Source organism: Gossypium arboreum, chromosome 2, assembly GCF_025698485.1.
Source record: "Gossypium arboreum isolate Shixiya-1 chromosome 2, ASM2569848v2, whole genome shotgun sequence".
Classification (NCBI taxonomy): domain Eukaryota; kingdom Viridiplantae; phylum Streptophyta; class Magnoliopsida; order Malvales; family Malvaceae; genus Gossypium; species Gossypium arboreum.
In genome coordinates, this window is record NC_069071.1 from 99,809,895 (window position 1) to 99,823,266 (window position 13,372).

The window sequence follows — 13,372 nt, forward strand, 5'->3', positions numbered from 1 at the left end:
ATCGACACTTGTTGATTCTTAAGCGCTGTTTTAGTATTCTGAAGACGAGTTTCTGACACCAAGATGAATTTTGTGAGCATCTCTTCAAGGTGCGATATCTTCTCTTGTTGGTAAGGTGGTTGTTGAAAACCTGGAGGATGTTGTGGCCTTTGATTTTCTTGACCACCCCACGAGAAATTGGGATGGTTCCTCCAACTTGCATTATAACTGTTACTATACGGGTTATTTTGAGGTCTAGAGTTATTACCCATATAGTGGACTTGTTCCTCCTCGGTATTAGGGTTAAAGGATGGATAATCTGTGTTGTGTATCCCTCCTCCATTTGAATCACACATCATAACTGGATGTACTGCTTTTGTCAGCTTTGTTCTCATGGCTTGCCACTGATAGTTATTCAGTGACATCTCTTCAATAAATTCATAAGCCTCTTCAGGTGTTTTGTTGTTTAAAGTACCACCAGCAGCTGCGTCAATCATCTGTCTAGTCGAGGGATTCAAACCGTTGTGGAAAGTTTGAACTTATATCCATAGAGGTAACCCATGGTGTAGGCACCTTCTCAATAAGTCTTGTATCTCTCCCATGCATCATAAAGAGTTTCTAAATCCACCTGTGCAAAAGAAGAGATATCATTCCTCAGTTTAGCCATTTTAGCCGGCGGAAAATATTGAAGTAAAAATTTTTCAGTCATTTGTTCCCAAGTGGTGATTGACCCTCACGATAACGAAATCAACCATTGTTTAGCCTTATTTCTCAATGAAAAGGGAAACAACCGAAGGCGAATGGCATCGTCAAAAATGCCATTGATCTTAAATGTGTCGCATAATTCTAGAAAATTTGCTAAATGAGTATTTGGATCCTCGTCCTGCAAACTGTCAAATTGAACAAACTGTTGTATCATTTGAATCGTGTTAGGTTTCAGTTCAAAATTATTTACAGCAACAGCAGGCCTAACTATACTCGATCCAGTTCCTGTTAAAGTAGGTTTAGCATAATCATACATAGTACGTGGAGCAGGATTCTGATTTATTGGATTTGCAGAAACCACAGGAGGTAGTGGATTATTCTGATTTTCAGCCATCTCCTCGGTTGTGTTGTGAATATCGTCCTCTTGCCCTTCCTCTATGTATTGTAAGCTTCACCTTATTTCTCTTCAGTTTCTGTGAGCTGTGCTTTCGATCTCACTGTCAAAAAGTAGAGGTCCTGACGGGTTTCTTCTAGTTATAAACTATAAAAACCTGCCAGAAGTAAATAAAAGAAAATTTTGTAATTTAAGCAAAATTAAAAATAGAATTAAATTGAAATAAAAATAAAAATGGATAAAGTAACAAAAATTAAGCGTTCCTAATATTTTAGGGGCAACAGTGCCAAAAACTTGATGGTCATGAAACTAACTGAAAATTCGACTTAAGGCAAGCGCACCTATCGAACAGTAGTATAGTTATGGTGAGACCGAAAATATCGTATCCACGAGGACTAAAAGTACTAGTAATTACTATCTTTTTATTATCTAGCCTAAAAATTTAGAGAATGTTTACCTAAAACTAATTATCTAATTAGCTAAGATTACGACAGAGATTAAGGTTGGAAAATACTTTTGAAAAATCGATTGAAAAGACAATACCCAAGAAAGAATCCACCTAGACTTCACTTATTACGTTTGAATTAGACGATTTATTCACTTGATTTATTCCATAGAAATCCCTAATTTATGTTAATATCCCTTTCGAGACTAAAAACAACTGACTTTAGGTTGATTAATTGAAATCTCTTTCTAATTAAAACCCCTATAGTCGCATTAACTCAATCTATGGATTCCCTTATTAGATTTGACTCTAATTTATGTCGTCCTATCTCTAGGATTGCATGCAACTCTGCTTAATTATGAATGATCTACTCTCAAACAGGGACTTTTCCTCCACTGAATAAGCATATCAAAAACCTGAATTAATATCTTAGAATATTAAAGTAAGGATTAAAACTCACAATTAAGAATAAGAACAAATATTTATCATATAAATCAAAAAGTAATAAGATTCATCTTAGGTTTCATCTCCCTTAGGTATTTAAGGAGTTTAGTTCATGATAATAATGGAAAACATCTCAAAGTATGGAAAACAAAAAAACATAAAGAAACCCAACTTCTAGGAAATTGGATGGAAATCTTCAGCCTTTTCCGAGTAGAACTAGACTTGGGCTCTACAGGGGTAGAACTAGACTTGGGCTCGACAGGGACACGACCGTGTGCCTCGCCCGTATGGAGGTGCTTAGGTCGTGTGCAATTCTGACTTGGATTAATGTCAACACGACCATGACACACGGGCGTGTAGATCACCCGTGTGGAAGTGCCTAGGCCGTGTGAAACACTAATTTAGGCCCAATTTGTCCGTTTTTGGCCCGTTTCTCGCTCTTTTTGCTATCTTAAGCTTTCCTGAGTATAAAACATGAAATTAAAGGATTAGAAGCATCAAATTCAATGAAACCAAGGAAAAATAATATATAAATATGCCAAGCATGGGGTAAAAATATGTATATATTAATGTTTATCAGAAGCTAAAGAAGCCTTCTTCCAAATGATGGACGAGTGATTCACTCAATGCCTTCATACGAACCCGACTGCTCAACAACCTCCAACCCCTTCTAATCCCCAACTGATTCCTGTAGCTCTTCAAGGAGTCGAGTTTTTAAGATTTAATAAGCCTCTAGTTGACAAGATCCATAAACACGGGGTTGAAGAATTCAGAGCTAATGTTTACGATGATCCTGAGAGAGCTGAGTTTTGGCTTGAAAACACTATTAGAGTACTTGAGGAACTTTCTTGCATGCCAGCTGAATGTTTAAAGTATGCTATATCCCTTCCGAGAGATACCGTGTATCAGTGGTGGAATACGTTAGTTAGGTGGTATCGAGGGAGAAAGTCACCTGGGAATTCTTTCAGACCGAGTTTTGAAAGAAATATATAAATCAACGGTTTCTGGATCAAAAGCATAAAGAGTTTTTAGAATTGAAACAAGGTCGCATGACTGTAACCGAATATGAAAGAGAATTTGTACAGCTGAGCAAGTATGCTTGAGAGTATCTTTCTACTGAAGAAATCATGTGCAAATGGTTCATTGATAGGTTGAACGAAGACATTAAACTTCTAGTTGGAATTTTAGAACTAAAGGAATTTTTCATTTTAGTTGACAGAGCTTGCAAAGTCGAGAAACTTAGCAAAGAGAAGAGAAAGGCTGATTTAGAGGCAAGAGATTCGAGGAAGAGATCAATGAGTAAACCTTATCATTCCTTGTCAAAGAAATCAAGAGATTATTTTAACAGGTCGACCACTTTAATGGGATATTCCAATATAGATCACGAAAAACAATACACCGGTCCTAAGGCTCAAGCTACATCAGTATCAAATGTTGGTATCGAGAAAGACATTAAACCTGAATTTCAACAGTGTGGAAGATGGCATTTTGGAGATTGTTGGGTGAAAATGTAACACCCCAAACCCGAGACCATCGCCGGTGTCGGACCCGAGGGTTAACAAACCAAGTTCACATGTTTTTGCCCACCAATTTGACATTTCCAGTCAGGCTGGAAAACTGCGTCACTGTCGCCTTAAAAATCATATCTCGAGTTTCAAAACTCGGAAACTGGTTTCGTAAATTTTCCCTGAATTTAGACTCATATATACATCCATGGATTTATTTCTAGGATTTTGGTCGGGCCAATTGGTACAGTTTATTAGTTAAAGTTACCCAAGTTACAGGGATCGACTGCTCTGACCTTCGCGCGGTATAACTTGAATATCTCTCTGCACAGGGCTTTAATGCTGGTGTCGTTTGTTTCTAATGAAACTAGACTCAAAATGGAATCTGTACATATAAGGTATATCTCCTAATTCTTTTGGATAATTTATAGTGAATTTTTAAAGTTGCGACAGGGAACCCAGAAACCATTCTGGCCCTGTCTCACAATAGCTTTAATATCTCTTAACCTGTAACTCCTATGACCGTTTCGTTTCTTCCATATGAAAATAGACTCATCAAGGTTCATTTACATAGCTTATTCACTATTTGATTCCATTCCTATGAATTATGGTGATTTTTCACATTCACGCCACTGCAGCTGGCAGCATCTGTTTTAAGGTAGGACTTACCTATTTGGTAGTCTCCATGATTCAACTAATCTTGCCATACATAGGTTCATATATGATCATTTTAACCATGCCAATGGCTGATCATATGACCAACATTCCCATTTCCAAACCATAGCCACATCATGACCCCAAATATATATACATACAACCCACAATAAGTCTAAGTTCATGCTCCCTTTTGAGCCATTTTCGCATGGCCATACAAACTTACATTACAACGTATTTAACAAACAAGAGGTAGTCCTATACATGCCATCTCAAGTTCAACCAAAATTTATACCAAAATGGAGGCTTGATAGTGTGGATGACTTCGACTTCAACGATCCCAAATCCGATTGCCTCGGCGAAATCTAGAAAACTAAGAGCCAAAGCAACGGGTAAGCATTTTTATGCTTAGTAAGTCTCAAGGAATATAATGAACTATAATTTACAGCAATACATTCACATAGCCAAATGCATCATTTCATTAATACACATTCTTACTTCATACTTCATCATTGTATAAGTTCGCAAAGCATCAATCAATTCAATAACTGAAATTCATTAGTCGATTGAGCGAATGTTGCTCAAACACGCCGACTTTCCAATGCACATATAACGTACCTTATCCTTTGGGCTGTCCGAGTGTACTAATTAAATTCATTTCAGCAACCAACACTCACCTCCAGCCCAAGATTCTTCGAATATAACCGGATATAATCACGTGCACAAATGCCTTGGTCTTAGCCCGGATAGAATAACTTCATACGAATGCCTTCGGCCTTAGCCCGGATATAACCACTAGCACAATTGCCTTGGTCTTAACCGGATATAATTTCCAGCATAATTGTCTTCGGCTTAGCCGGATATCATTCAATTTCTCATGCACACATACATCAATAATCATTGGACATACATATTTCATTTTCACATTACTAAGGCTCAAACACAATTAATATCATTAGCATATTCGCCGGGACTTAGCCCGGTGGAATTCAAATACTCATACACACATAATCAATAATCATACACATCCATATTTCATCTCACATAATTCAAGTAAGGTCACTTCTTGAGGACTTACCTCGGATGTTGTCGAACGGCTTTTTCGGCTATTCGATCACCTTTTCCTTCCCCTTGTCCAATTGTGGCCCTCTTAGCTCTTGAGCTAATTCAAACAAATTCAATTTATTAAAACCTCATTGTGCTTGCTTATGGCCGAATATGACAAGGATTTTAAATGGTCATATGGCCACTCTTTAGCTTGAATACACAATGGTCATGCACATTTTATACTACATCAAGCAATTCAATACAATTTATTTGAGCATCAAGGAAATGCTAAGGCCTTCAATAGGCTACCCAAGGCCGAATATTCATGTACATGTTGAGGTCAATTTTGCACTTAATACCTCACAAAAACAGCATGCAATCTACTAATTTATGCTTTGCACATTGTGGCCCAAAACTTATAATATAGCATCAAGCACTTATATGTGTGCTAGGCGAATTGTGCTTGCAATTTCACAAGCATTCTTCCACATTTTCTTCTTTAAATCAATATATTCATCACTTAGTTCATAACCAAACATAATGTGCAATCATATATATGCATATATGAGCATGGCGAATTTTCAAGGTGTCCATAGCCATCCAAAACACAAACTTTTAACTAACATGCAAGAAGCATGAATCATGCTCAAGAATGCATCATGGCCAAGTATGACAATCATGCTCCTTTTCAACTTTAATCATGATAAAACAAAGAGAAAACTCAAAATCTTACTCATGAGTAGAAAATCCATCATTGCATGCATCATCATCAAGCTTCACACTTAGCATGCAATGGCTTTATCACTATAACAACTTTGGCCAAATACCATTTCCATGGCATACCAAAGATTTGAGCCATGGCTAACATGCACATCAAGTTAGCAACCAAAACATGCATGAAACTCCCAACACAACCTCATACATACCTTAATCTTGATGCAAACTTAGCCAAATCTCCTTCTAGATCTCTTCCAAACCAAGCATGAAGCAAAAATCCTCCTTCTTCCTTAGTTTTGGCTCAAAGAAAGGATGAACAAAATTTTTTCTTTCCTTCTCTACAACTCACGGCAATGGGGTATGCCACTCTCTCACACACATTTTTTTTTCATTCTTTTCTTACCCATGCTTATTTGTTTACTATTTCTCCCTAATGCCCAACAAAACATGTTTCATGACATGTTTGACCCATATTTCTTTGTCATGGCCGGCCATTACTTGTAGAAAGGGGAATTTGACATGCAAGTCCATTATTTTGCATGCATGCTTTAATTAGTCATCACCTATTTCCTATCGTACTTTCAAAGTTCACTACTAAGTCCTTTCTTATAATTTAGCACCTAATTAATAAAAATCGAGACACGAAATATTTACGCATACCAATTCCACATACAATAAGTACGGAATATAACACTTAATTATTCTTGTGACTCGGTTTCGTGGTCCCAAACCACTCTCCGACTAGGGTCACATTCGGTGTCACAACTCTCCCCACTCAAGAGATTTTCGTCCCCAAAAGCTTACCGTAAATAGGTTCGGATATCGCTCTCTCATTGAGTTCTCGGTCTCCCAAGTAGCTTCTTCTATCCCGTGCTTGAGCCATAACACTTTCACTAGCGGAACCCGCTTGTTTCGCAACTCTTTCACTTCTCGTGATAGGATACGAATTGGTTCTTCCTCATAACTCATATTAGCTTGAATTTCAATTTCTGATGGACTAATCACGTGCGATGGATCGGATCTATAACGTCGAAGCATCGAAACGTGGAAGACATCGTGAACCTTTTGAGTTCGGGGCAAAATCAAACGATATGCCACCGGACCGACTCGCTCGATATCTCATATGGCCCAATGAACCTCGGCTCAACTTGCCCTTACGGCCGAACTCGAGTATTTTTTCCAAGGCGATACCTTGAGGAACACTTTATCACCCACGATACTCGATATCCTTACGCTTCATATCCGCGTCGACTTCGACGATCGAAGGCTATCTTCAAACTTTCACGGATTACTTTCACTTTCTCGCTCGGCATCCCTAATCAAATCCACCCGAAAATCTTGCTTTCACCAAGCTCGGTCCAAAACAATGGTGTACGGCATTTACGCCTCGCATAAAGCCTCGTAGGGTGCCATCTTAATACTCGATTGAAAGTCGTTGTTGTAAGCGAATTCAATCAACGGCAAATACCGCTTCCCATGAACCACTAAACTCGAGGACGCAACATCTTAACATATCCTCAAGTATCCGAATTACCCTCGGATTGACCATCGGTTTGGGGGTGGAAGGCGGTCTTGAAATGCAACTTGGTACCCAAAGCTTCTTGCAACTTTTTCCAAAACCGCGAGGTAAATCTCGGATCTCTATCCGACACGATAGAAATAGGCACCCGTGTAATTTCACAACTGAGAAACGCACAATTCCGCTTAATTTGTCCATTGAAAATCCGTGCGACGGGGACAAAGTGGGCCGACTTAGTCAATCGATCTACCACGACCCAAACCGCATCCTTCTTACTTGTCGACAATGGCGGTCCGGATACAAAGTCCATTGTGACTCGATCCCATTTCCACTCGGGTATCGTGATTGGTGAAGTAATCTCAAGGCACCGATGTTCCGCTTTCACTTGTTGACATATTAAACATCTTGAAACAAAGTCGGAGATGTCCCGCTTCATACCATGCCACCAAAATCGACGTTTCAAATCATTGTACATCTTCGTACTCCGGGTGGATTGCCATTCGGCTACAATGGGCTTCATTCGAATTATCGAAATGAGTTCAATTCTTTGGGACACACAGACGACTTTTGAACCTCAAACAATCGTCATCGTCGATTTGAAACTCCGAGTCCTTGTTCGAACACACGCAGCCCGCTTTGCAACCAACTCGTCATCGACTTTCTCGAGCTTCTCGAATTTGGTGTGTCAATAATGGTTTGGCTTTCATTTCAGCCACTAACACACTGTCGGATCGGATAGACAAGTGCACATTCATCGTCAGAAAGTGAATAACGATTTACGACTCAAGGCATCCGCAACTACATTCGCCTTTCCGGTGATAGTCAATGATCACTCATAATCCTTTAACACTCGAGCCAACGTCTTTGTCGCAGATTTAAGTCTCGTTGGGTCATCAAATACTTGAGACTTTTGTGATCCGAGTATACATGGCACCTTTCACCAAATAAGTAATGTCGCCAAATCTTTAAGGCGAATACGATGGCGGCCAATTCGAGATCATGAGTCGGATAATTTTTCTCATGTGGCTTTAATTGCCTCGACGATAGGCCACAACTCGACCTTCTTGCATTAATACGCAACCTAACCCAAGTAGAGAGGCGTCGCTATAGATGACAAACTCCTTGCGGACTCGGGTTGCACTAGAATTGGGGCTTCACCAAATAAGTTTTCAGTTGATCAAGCTTTTTGGCATTTCTCCGTCCATTCGAACTTAACATCCTTTTGGAGTAGCCGTCATCGGCGTGGCTATCGTTGAGAAGCCTTTACAAATCGTCGGTAGTAACCAAAGCCCCAAAAAGCTTCAACCTCAAGAATATTTCTGAGGCTTCCAATTTAGTATGGCTGAAATTTTATTCGGTCGACTCGAATACCCGATGCAGATACCACATGACCCAAGAAGCTTACCTCTCTTAACGTAACTCACACTTGCTGAACTTAGCATATAATTGCTTGTCCCGTAAAATTTGCAAAGACTAACCGCAGGTGTTCAAAGATGTTCGGTCTCATTTCTTGAATAGACCAAGATGTCATCAATGAACACGACTACGAATCGATCCAAATATGGTCTAAAGATTCGATTCATTAAATCCATAAATACCGCAGGGCATTAGTGAGCCCAAACGGCATCACCAGAACTCATAGTGACCATATCTCGCTCAAGGCGCCTTGGGCACGCCTCAATCTCGGATTCGCAATTGATAGTAGCCCGATCTCAAATCTATTTTCGAGAACACCGAGGCTCCCTTCAGTTGATCGAACAAGTCATCAATACGTGGCAACGGATATTTGTTCTTTATCGCCGCTTTGTTAAGTCGACGATAGTCGATGCATAGTCGCATGGTTCCATCCTTCTTCTTCACGAACAACACCGCGCACCCCAAGGCGAAAAACTCAAAGCGAGCAAAACCTCTATCCACCAATTCTTGCAACCGAAGTTTTCAACTCCTTCAATTCCGTTGGTGCCATACGATACGGAGCTATCGAAATTGGGGTGGTACCAGTACCAATTCGATGCCAAATTCTATTTCTCGAACAGTGGTAAACCCGCAATTCTTCGGGAAAACATCCGGTATTCACAAACCACGCGCACGCATTCGGGTTTCTTCTCGATTCCTTGTCATCGAGCACGACGCAAGGTACGCTTCGCACCCTTTTCTTACATATTTCGGGCCAACATCGCGATATTACAAATGGCAACCCTTTAAGTCCGTGGACTCAACCCGAATTATTTCATTATTCGCGCACCTCAAATCGATAGTCTTGCTCTTGCAATTTACAACCGCATCGTGCATGGTCAACCAATCCAAACCAAGAATAACATCGAACTCATCGAATGGCAAAAGCATTAAGTCCGCCGGAAAACAAGAACCTCGAACACTAGGGGACTTTTCTTGCACACTTTGTTAACAAGCACGTAATGACCCAAGGGTTTGACACCGAATTACAAACTCAAGAGACTCAATGGGCAAAGTCTTCTTTGGATGCTAAGGTTTCACATATATAAGAATGAGTAGAACCAGGGTCAATCAAAGCAATTACATTTGTATTGAAAAGAGTGAAAGTACCGGTAATAACATCCGGAGAGGCAAGATCCTCGCGTGCGTATGGCATAAGTCCTAGCAGAGCACGAGCCTCGATCGATGGTAGCATCTCTAGATCCTCTCGACCGCCAACGACATTGCCCATATTTCTAGGTGGCCTACCTCGGCGATGGTAGCACCGGGTTTGCACTCGACTTGCATTCTGCTTCATGCATCCTCGGGCAATCCTTCATAAAATGGTCGGCCGATCCACGCTTATAGCAGGAGCGATCACGAAACCAACAGCTCCCGAATGCCATTTGCCACAATGTGGACACTCCGTCCTCTCTCGGCGATCATTTCCGCCACCGGCAATCGAGGTGACTCGTGTGGTCACAGGGTCGATCGCGTCCTCGTCTAGAAAATCCCAAACGCCTCTAGACCGCTCGCATCATCTCAAATCTCTTCGATGCTTGTTGAAGAGACTTTCCGAGGACCTCTTCGAATTCTCCAATCCCCACATCACTTTTTGTTTCTCCTTTCTAAGCTCTTCGCTTTACAAGCTCGCTCAACAAGTACTACGAACTCTCGTATCTCGAGAATGCCAACAAACATCCTTATATCATCATTCAGCCCATCCTCGGCGTTTGCACATAATAGCTTTGACGAAATGCATTCTCGCAGCGTCTGGCTAAGCCTCACAAACTTTCGTTCGTGAGTCGATAACGGACATAGAACCTTGCTTAAGATCAAGGAACTCCCTCCGCTTTTGGTCGATGAATCTCGATCGATATACTTTTTGAACTCGGTTAGAAAGAATTCCCAAGTCACTTGCTCTCTAGGCACCACAGTCGAGTACTCCACCAATAGTAGGCGGACTCGCGTAGCAAGGAGATGGTACACTTTAAGCACTCATCGGGTGTACAGGATAGCTCATCAAGCACCGGATAGTGTTATCTAACCATAATTCAGCTCGCTTCGGCATCATCATCATCCGTAGCCTTAAATTCAGTGGCCCCATGTTTTGAATCCTATCGATTGGGGGCTTACCCGACCTTATTGGGTCACCACCGGAGGTATTGTAGGTGCGGGGTTGCATTCGTCGGGAATGGAGGTGGTGGAACAAAGTGTTGGTTCGAATGTATTGATTAAACCATTCGCTCATCACACTATAAAAGGCTTGCTTAGCCTCGTCATTAGGATTGCTGGCCATAGGTTGAGAGTCCGCCGCGCTGTCCCTTGCGCGAGCAGCGCCACACTCTCCACATCATCAGCTATCGCTTCGGTTGGGATCGGGATCCATTGCTATAAACAAACATGAAGTCAAATTGTCGAATTCATCACACTATCGATTCATCATTTAATGGCATGTATAGCTAGACCCCAAACACATCACGGTAGTCCTAGAATCGACTAAACCGTGGCTCTGATACCAATAAAATTGTAACACCCCAAACCCGAGACCATCGCCGTGTCGGACCCGAGGGTTAACAAACCAAGTTCACATGTTTTTGCCCACCAATTTGACATTTCCAGTCAGGCTGGAAAACTGCGTCACTGTCGCCTTAAAATCATATCTCGAGTTTCAAAACTCGGAAACTGGTTTCGTAAATTTTCCTGAATTTAGACTCATATATACATCCATGGATTTATTTCTAGGATTTTGGTCGGGCCAATTGGTACAGTTTATTAGTTAAAGTTACCCAAGTTACAGGGATCGACTGCTCTGACCTTCGCGCGGTATAACTTGAATATCTCTCTGCACAGGGCTTTAATGCTGGTGTCGTTTGTTTCTAATGAAACTAGACTCAAAATGGAATCTGTACATATAAGGTATATCTCCTAATTCTTTTGGATAATTTATAGTGAATTTTTAAAGTTGCGACAGGGAACCCAGAAACCATTCTGGCCCTGTCTCACAATAGCTTTAATATCTCTTAACCTGTAACTCCTATGACCGTTTCGTTTCTTCCATATGAAAATAGACTCATCAAGGTTCATTTACATAGCTTATTCACTATTTGATTCCATTCCTATGAATTATGGTGATTTTTCACATTCACGCCACTGCAGCTGGCAGCATCTGTTTTAAGGTAGGACTTACCTATTTGGTAGTCTCCATGATTCAACTAATCTTGCCATACATAGGTTCATATATGATCATTTTAACCATGCCAATGGCTGATCATATGACCAACATTCCCATTTCCAAACCATAGCCACATCATGACCCCAAATATATATACATACAACCCACAATAAGTCTAAGTTCATGCTCCCTTTTCGAGCCATTTTCGCATGGCCATACAAACTTACATTACAACGTATTTAACAAACAAGAGGTAGTCCTATACATGCCATCTCAAGTTCAACCAAAATTTATACCAAAATGGAGGCTTGATAGTGTGGATGACTTCGACTTCAACGATCCCAAATCCGATTGCCTCGAGCGAAATCTAGAAAACTAAGAGCCAAAGCAACGGGTAAGCATTTTTATGCTTAGTAAGTCTCAAGGAATATAATGAACTATAATTTACAGCAATACATTCACATAGCCAAATGCATCATTTCATTAATACACATTCTTACTTCATACTTCATCATTGTATAAGTTCGCAAAGCATCAATCAATTCAATAACTGAAATTCATTAGTCGATTGAGCGAATGTTGCTCAAACACGCCGACTTTCCAATGCACATATAACGTACCTTATCCTTTGGGCTGTCCGAGTGTACTAATTAAATTCATTTCAGCAACCAACACTCACCTCCAGCCCAAGATTCTTCGGAATATAACCGGATATAATCACGTGCACAAATGCCTTCGGGTCTTAGCCCGGATAGAATAACTCGCACGAATGCCTTCGGGCCTTAGCCCGGATATAACCACTAGCACAATTGCCTTCGGGTCTTAACCCGGATATAATTTCCAGCATAATTGTCTTCGGCTTAGCCGGATATCATTCAATTTCTCATGCACACATACATCAATAATCATTGGACATACATATTTCATTTTCGTTACTAAGGCTCAAACACAATTAATATCATTAGCATATTCGCCTTCGGGACTTAGCCCGGGTGGAATTCAAATACTCATACACACATAATCAATAATCATACACATCCATATTTCATCTCACATAATTCAAGTAAGGTCACTTCTTGAGGACTTACCTCGGATGTTGTCGAACGGCTTTTTCGCTATTCGATCACCTTTTCCTTCCCCTTGTCCAATTGTGGCCCTCTTAGCTCTTGAGCTAATTCAAACAAATTCAATTTATTAAAACCTCATTGTGCTTGCTTATGGCCGAATATGACAAGGATTTTAAATGGTCATATGGCCACTCTTTAGCTTGAATACACAATGGTCATGCACATTTTATACTACATCAAGCAATTCAATACAATTTATTTGAGCATCAAGGAAATGCTAAGGCCTT

At 40.5% G+C, this 13,372-nt stretch overlaps 1 non-coding gene across 1 annotated transcript; it reads left to right on the forward strand.

Annotated features, from left to right (window-relative positions):
• Positions 1–534: 534 nt before the first annotated feature.
• LOC128289640 (small nucleolar RNA R71) lies at positions 535–640 on the forward strand. The gene has a single exon (XR_008279284.1). It is a non-coding gene; the product is annotated as a small nucleolar RNA R71 (small nucleolar RNA).
• The last annotated feature ends 12,732 nt before the right edge of the window (positions 641–13,372 follow it).